The sequence below is a fragment of the Muntiacus reevesi genome, chromosome 8 (assembly GCF_963930625.1).
Source record: "Muntiacus reevesi chromosome 8, mMunRee1.1, whole genome shotgun sequence".
Lineage (NCBI taxonomy): Eukaryota > Metazoa > Chordata > Mammalia > Artiodactyla > Cervidae > Muntiacus > Muntiacus reevesi.
The window spans coordinates 17351966-17358609 of NC_089256.1; the positions used below are offsets into that span (position 1 = coordinate 17351966).

The 6644-nt window shown below is 40.4% G+C and overlaps 1 non-coding gene across 1 annotated transcript; it reads left to right on the forward strand.

Annotated features, from left to right (window-relative positions):
• The first annotated feature begins 788 nt into the window (after positions 1–788).
• Positions 789–860, forward strand: TRNAC-GCA (transfer RNA cysteine (anticodon GCA)). Its single transcript has one exon. It is a non-coding gene; the product is annotated as a tRNA-Cys (tRNA).
• The last annotated feature ends 5784 nt before the right edge of the window (positions 861–6644 follow it).

Below are 6644 nucleotides of genomic sequence, written 5' to 3' on the forward strand. Positions count from 1 at the left end.
GTACCATTCTTGGTACATGGAAAGTGTTTAGTAAATATGGACTGTTATTGTTATAACAAAGCAAAATAAGAGGAGATGCAGATTTGGGCAGAAAGAGAAGTTTAGTTTGGGGCATACAGGGTTTGCAATATGAGGTTTCTGTAAAACCACAGAGTGGAGAGGCTGGGAAGTTCATCTGCAGCCCTCAGAACTGTGAGCTGGAGCTTTGGGAACTGTGAGCTCCTTAGCTTCAGAGCAGTCTCATCAGGGAGAATTTGCTACATTGTCAGAGATTCCCTGGACCTTTCTTTGGAGACACATAAGATTTAAGATTCTCAGATTGAAACTCAAAGAACTAGGAATCAGTAGTGAAGTTTTGACTTTTTAGCTGTTTTTCCCAGCTGTAAAATGGGACAGTTCACTTGGATGAGATTCCCTTGAAAATCAGATGAAATCATGCACCATATACAATACATACATAATATACAATATTTGCCTGTAATGCAGTGTTTAACACAAGCCTCTGAAGTCCAGTTGCGGATACCCAGTTAAGATCCCCTCCATGTCCACGATACTTAGAATACTCAGCAATGTGCCCAGAGATTTATGGGCAGTAGCACACATATTTAAATGCTGGCTATTAGATTGAGAATACAGCATTTCTCATGCTGGGAAAAGAAGGAAGTGGTGTGGCTTGAAGGGAATGAGGAATAAAGTTAAACCCAGGAATGTCAGCCATAAAGGCATTTAAGAGTATGATGTAACTCATAAAAGTTGAATAAGTACTTGTAGGGGTCACATTATTACCAGGGGGTATAGCTCAGTGGAAGAGCATTTGACTGCAGATCAAGAGGTCCCTGGTTCAAATCCAGGTGCCCCCTATTTCTTTCTTTTGCTCTTTCTGGCAGCTTTATTAAAAGGTTGGATCTAGGGTGAGGGAAGCAATGTGCCTAGGACTCAAAATTTAATAAGGCAGTAACTCTCAGGTTCATGGAGGCACCTTGGCTTATTAATTTCCTCACAGAACTATGTGTTCATATAAACTCATCCAGTCTGCACCAGAGACACACAGGCACACTCAGAGACACATTCATACACACTCCCACACCCTCTGTCCCCCAACTACACACGCACACACACACACACACACACACACCAAAAGACTAAAGCACACACTGCATACATTGCTTACAGTGTCCTATACATTCACACTTGTCCACAATTGTCCTATACATTGCTCCCTGTCCTATATATTCAAGTTTGATTAACCAGAACTTCCTTTCTTTCTTCCTACAAACTGCTTATCTTTGAGTAATTATAGATTTATAGAAGAGTTGAAAAGATAGTATAGAGAGGCTCCTTATACCCTATACTCGACATCCCTTAATGTTGATGGCTTACATAACCATGGTACATTTCTCAAAATTACAAAATAAACATCAATGCAACACTATTAACCAAACCATAGACTTCACCCATTTTTCCATCAGTGTCTTTTTTCTGTTCAAGCATTCAATCCAGGATTCCATATTGCATTTAGTTGTAATGTCTTCTTAGTCTCTATCAACCTCCAATAGTTGATCAGCCTTTCCTTGTGTTTTTTTTTAAGTTGAAGTATAGTTGATTTACAGTGTTGTGTTAATTTCTGATGTATGGAAAAATGATTCATTTATATATATGAATATAAATGATACATGTATATCCTCATTCATATTCTCTTTCATTATGGTTTATCAGAGGACACTGAATATAGTTTCCTGTGTATAAAATAGGATCTTGTTGTTTATCCATTCTCTCTCTCTATATATATATACTATATTCTATATAGTATATAAAATATATATATTCTATATAATAGTTTGCATTTGTTAACCCCAAACTCCCAGTCCATCCCTCCTAACCCTTTTCCTCCTTGGCTGCAAACATAGGGGTGCATGTACTTTTTAAATTAGCATTTTGTCCAGATATATGCCTGGGGTCATATGGTAGCTCTATTTTTAGTTTTTTGAGAACCCTCTATACTGTTCTCCATAGTGGCTACACCAGTTTACATTCTCACCAACAGTGTAAGAAGGTTCCCTTTTCTCTCTTTGTGGGTTTTTTTTACACCTAAAACTTTAAAATCCCTAGCCAGATATTTTGTAGAACACCTCTCACTTTGGGTTTGTCTGATGCCTTCTCATCATTAGACTGGGGTTATGTGCTTTGTGGAAGAAGATCACAAAGATGTTGTGTCCTTTTAGTCACATCTTACTAGGGCTGGAAGAAAAACGCTGCAGGAATTTGCTGTTAGTGAGAGACACTAAACAGAACAAGGCTCATTGCTTGGTGAACCCCTTTGGGTTTCAGTGGCAGCATATTTGAGTTTGTTTCTCTGGTATATTTGTTAGAAAAGGACAACCCATAAGATTGTCAGGGTTTTTGTTTGTTTGTTTGTTTTTGTAGATCCCAAGGCAAGAAAAGAGTCCACACTCAGCTGTGATGAGCGGTAAAGATTTGTGTCTTTTTCCTGAAAGGCCTGATGCAAGTCTGGTGGACTCTGAACCTCTTGTAACTATGTCATCTAGCAAAACGTGGTCCCTAGCATCACCACACTAGTTCTTAGCTACCTTAGCCCAGGAATGACATACATCACTTCTGCTCACAGTTCACCAGACAAAACTAGTCATGTGGTCCCAAACTTTATTGCACTGGAGGTTGGGAAAGGTAAGAAAGGGTTTGGGAACTAGGTGAGTTTGCTTTTTTTTTTTTTTTCCATAACCCATCTTATCTCTTCCAATATGTAAATTTATATAGTATGTGCTGTGTTCAGCTGTGTCCAACTCTTTGCGAACCTCTGGACTATAACCCAGCAGGCTCCTTTGTCATTGGGATTTTTCAGGCAAAAATATTGGAGTGGGTTGCCGTTTCCTCCTTCAGGGGATCTTCATGACCCATGGATCGAAACTATGTCTCCTGCGTCTACTGCATTGTAGGAGGATTCTTTACTACTGAGCCATTGGACAAGCCCCTATGGGCACTTAGTTGGTGATCACTTTTTCTGATTCGTCTTGTCAAGTGATGTGCAAGGCCCTTGCCCACAGGAGGGACTCAGAAAGCATTTGGTGAATAACAGAGAGTATTTGGTGAATTTAGTGAATTAAGAAATAAATGAAGCAAGATGTATTAACATAAAGAAAGTATACTTGTAAATCATTTGGAAACTATTTTTACTGTAAGACAAGAGTTATACCTCTCACATTAAAAACTACTTATTCCCTTTAGAAAGATGGTAATGATGACCCTATATGTGAGACAGCAAAAGAGACACAGATGTAAAGAACAGACTTTTGGACTTGGTGGGAGAAGGCAAGGGTGGGATGATTTGAGAGAATAGCACTGAAACATGTATATTATCATATGTGAAATAGATCATCAGTCCAGGTTCGATGCATGAGACAGGGTGCTCAGGGCTGGTGCACTGGGATGACCCTGAGGGATGGGATGGGGAAGGAGGTGGGAGGGGGGTTCAGGATGGGGAACACATGTATACCCATGGCTGATTCGTGTCAATGTTTGGCAAAAACCACTACAATATTGTAAAGTAATTAGCCTCCAATTAAAATAAATAAATTAAAAAAAAATAAAAAAAACAAATTACTTATTCCTGCTTTTCTAAGCAATTTCTTAAAAGGTTAAACCTTTTATTGAAAAAGACAATATTGTCTGTGCCCATCATGAAAAAATTTATTATTATCAGTCTGCTTTATGCTGAGAAATAAATATTTACTATGCTACTTTCCTTTCCAAAACTGTCCACATGACCTTCAGCCATTGTAAAATCAAAACATCTTTATTCTATAAAACTTTAAACATATATAAAATAATATAGGAAGAAATAAAATTTGATTGGCTTTTCACCACTGTTTTTTTTAAAAAACTTGTCTTTTTTCCATGTGATTTCATTTGTACATATAAACATATATTTTATGTGTGAATATATATTAATATTTATTTTTTAAAATGCATCAGATATATCTTAGGCAGCAACTCAGATCCTTTTGGCCTTGATCATTTCTGAGGCCCCTGACCACCTTTTCTGTGCTGGCTGCCATGGGGCAATCAAGTATGTAAGGACATGTCAACTCCACCCAGGCAAGCCCTGCAGTCTGCCCTCCTGTCCATGCTGGATGGCACCCACCTCCCACTCTTGGCTTCCGTCTTACTATTGAGGTGTGAGAAGTCAAAAGACCCACTTGGTGACCACACATGCAGGGTCTGGAGGTGGTGGGAAGTTCATGAATCATGGAGAAACCTTTCACCAATGAGTTTAGATTCCCAAGGATAAAGTCCCTTCATTCCTTAGGACAGATATCTGGAGTTGCAGCCATTCACACATCCTCTCAAGAGATAGCTTTATGAGATCAAGCAATCAGTGCACTTGTTACCATGTGAAATTCACCCTTGACTTGATTGAACTTTCTAGCTCTGCCTCCACACTTTCCCCTCACTCCTGCTCCCTTGGAAGTCACTTTCTGAAAAAATAATAGCACATAAACTTTTGTTCAAGTACTGGGTTCTGGAGTACCCAAGTACAGCAGACACCCTGGACACTTTACCAATTTTCCCCTCAGCCTTTACCACAACAATTCACCCTGGCATGATTCCTACTGCCAGAATCTGCCTCTCTTCTCCTGAGAGTTTTTGTTGTTGTTGTTGTTGTTGTTGGTTTTAACCAAGAGCCTACTTTGCATCTGTTCATGGCAAGCTAGACGTGCCAGGAGGGACCTTCAAGATGGCAGAAGAGTAAGATATGGAGATCACTTTACTCCCCACAAATATATCAAAAATACGTCTGCATGTGGAACAACTCCTACGGAACAATTAATGCTGGCAGAAGACCTCAGGTCTCCAAAAAGACAAGCTGTTCTCCACATAATGGGGGTAGAGCAAAAGAAATAAGAAGAAAGAAAGACAAAGGATGGGACCTGCACCTTTGGGAGGGAGCTGTGAGGGAGGAAAATTTTTTTCACATGTTCAGAAACCCTCTCATTGGTGGCAAAAAGGGTGAGGTTTGGAACCTCAGGAAAGAGTAACAACAGGTGTGTGGAGGGAAAATTGGAGAATTCTGCACAAAAATCAGTGCCAACTAGCGTCACCCAGCCTGTATCACACTTGTCTGGATACCTGCTGGGATAGGTGGGGACTGGGTACTGAGGCTCAGGCTTTGGAGGTCAGACCCCAGAGAGAGGATTCGAACTGTCTACCATGAAGACAGTCTGAGGGGACTACTACAACATAGCTGAAGGGGTCTAGGAAAATTCCTGGGCTTGCAAGAGAGACAAGAAATCCTTGTCGTGGGGTACTCGAGAAGAGTCGGCCAGCCTGGAACTATCTAACTCAGTGTGCTCACAGATGGCAGGGGACTGACTCCAAAGGGCCAGAGGTGGGGCAGGCAGCAGATGCTGTCTCCAACCCCAGAAGTGGGCATGGTACTGCTGAAATTGTTATCAAGCTGTGAGCAAGTGCAGGTCACTGCCTACATTTTCCCTGGAGGCTGTAGAGGTGGCACTGCTGAGGGATCCACAACATTAGGGCCAGTTCCCCTGGGAGGGCACTCGACTGACCTCAAGCTATGGCAACTTCCTGCAGGCCTCTGCCACTGCAGGCACTCACTGCACATCCCAGCTGTGTCTGCTGTATTCTTCCTTCTCCCTGGCCCTAGTGAGCAAGTGAGCCTTAATCAGCTGCTACTTTCACCCTCTCTTGTCCAGGTGGGGAACAGACACTGGAGGGCTGCACATAAACAGAGGCAGGGGCAAAACCAAAGCTGAACACTAGGGGCTGTGTGACCAAAGAAGAGGAAGGGAATTCCCTTGTGCAGCCACAGAAGCAGCAGATAAAATCCCCACAGTTGACTTGGTAAATGTTGCTTCTGTGGAATGTCTGAATAAACAATGAATGTTCCCACATTTGAGGCTGTGGTCTCTGGAGGCAATTGTGAACTTTGGAAGAAAGTACAAGTTGGACTAAGTCCAGACCAGGGTCTGAGCTGGCCCCACAGTGCACACAGCAGGTTCACAGACATTCTCAGATATATTGGAGGGCTTCCTAAACAGGCCAAATGCCAGGATCTCACTGTGAGAGCAAGGATACAGAAAGCTGAGCCACAGAAAAATGTTCTTACTACTTTTCTCTCTGTATTATTCTTTTTTTCTTCCCTATTTTGTTCTAGTGTTTGAAAAATTATCCCTTTGATTTTTATTTACTTTTTCTTTTTATGCTTCTATTTTCAAATAAATTTATTTTTTCCTGTTTCTACACTATGATACTTTTTCTTTATATTGCATTTCCATGTTTTGCTTTGCTATATTTTATATTTCTCTCCCTTTACTTCTTTGATATTTAATATTTTTTCCTTCTGTTTTCATCTCATTTTTACATTTTCGCCCCGGTTTTGACTGTATTGATGTGTTTCTTTTCTTTGCCCTTTTTTTACTTTGCTTTATGCATTTGATTTAATCTTGGTTTTGTTTTGCTAGTTTGTACTGTTCGTTTTCATTTATGAATTTATTTGTTGGTTTGACCACTTTCTTCTTTTTTGTTGTATCTTTTTTCTCTTTTTGTGAGTGTGAATATGTGAGTTTCTTTGTATGTTTTTGTCTGTTTAGTTTTGCTTTTACCAT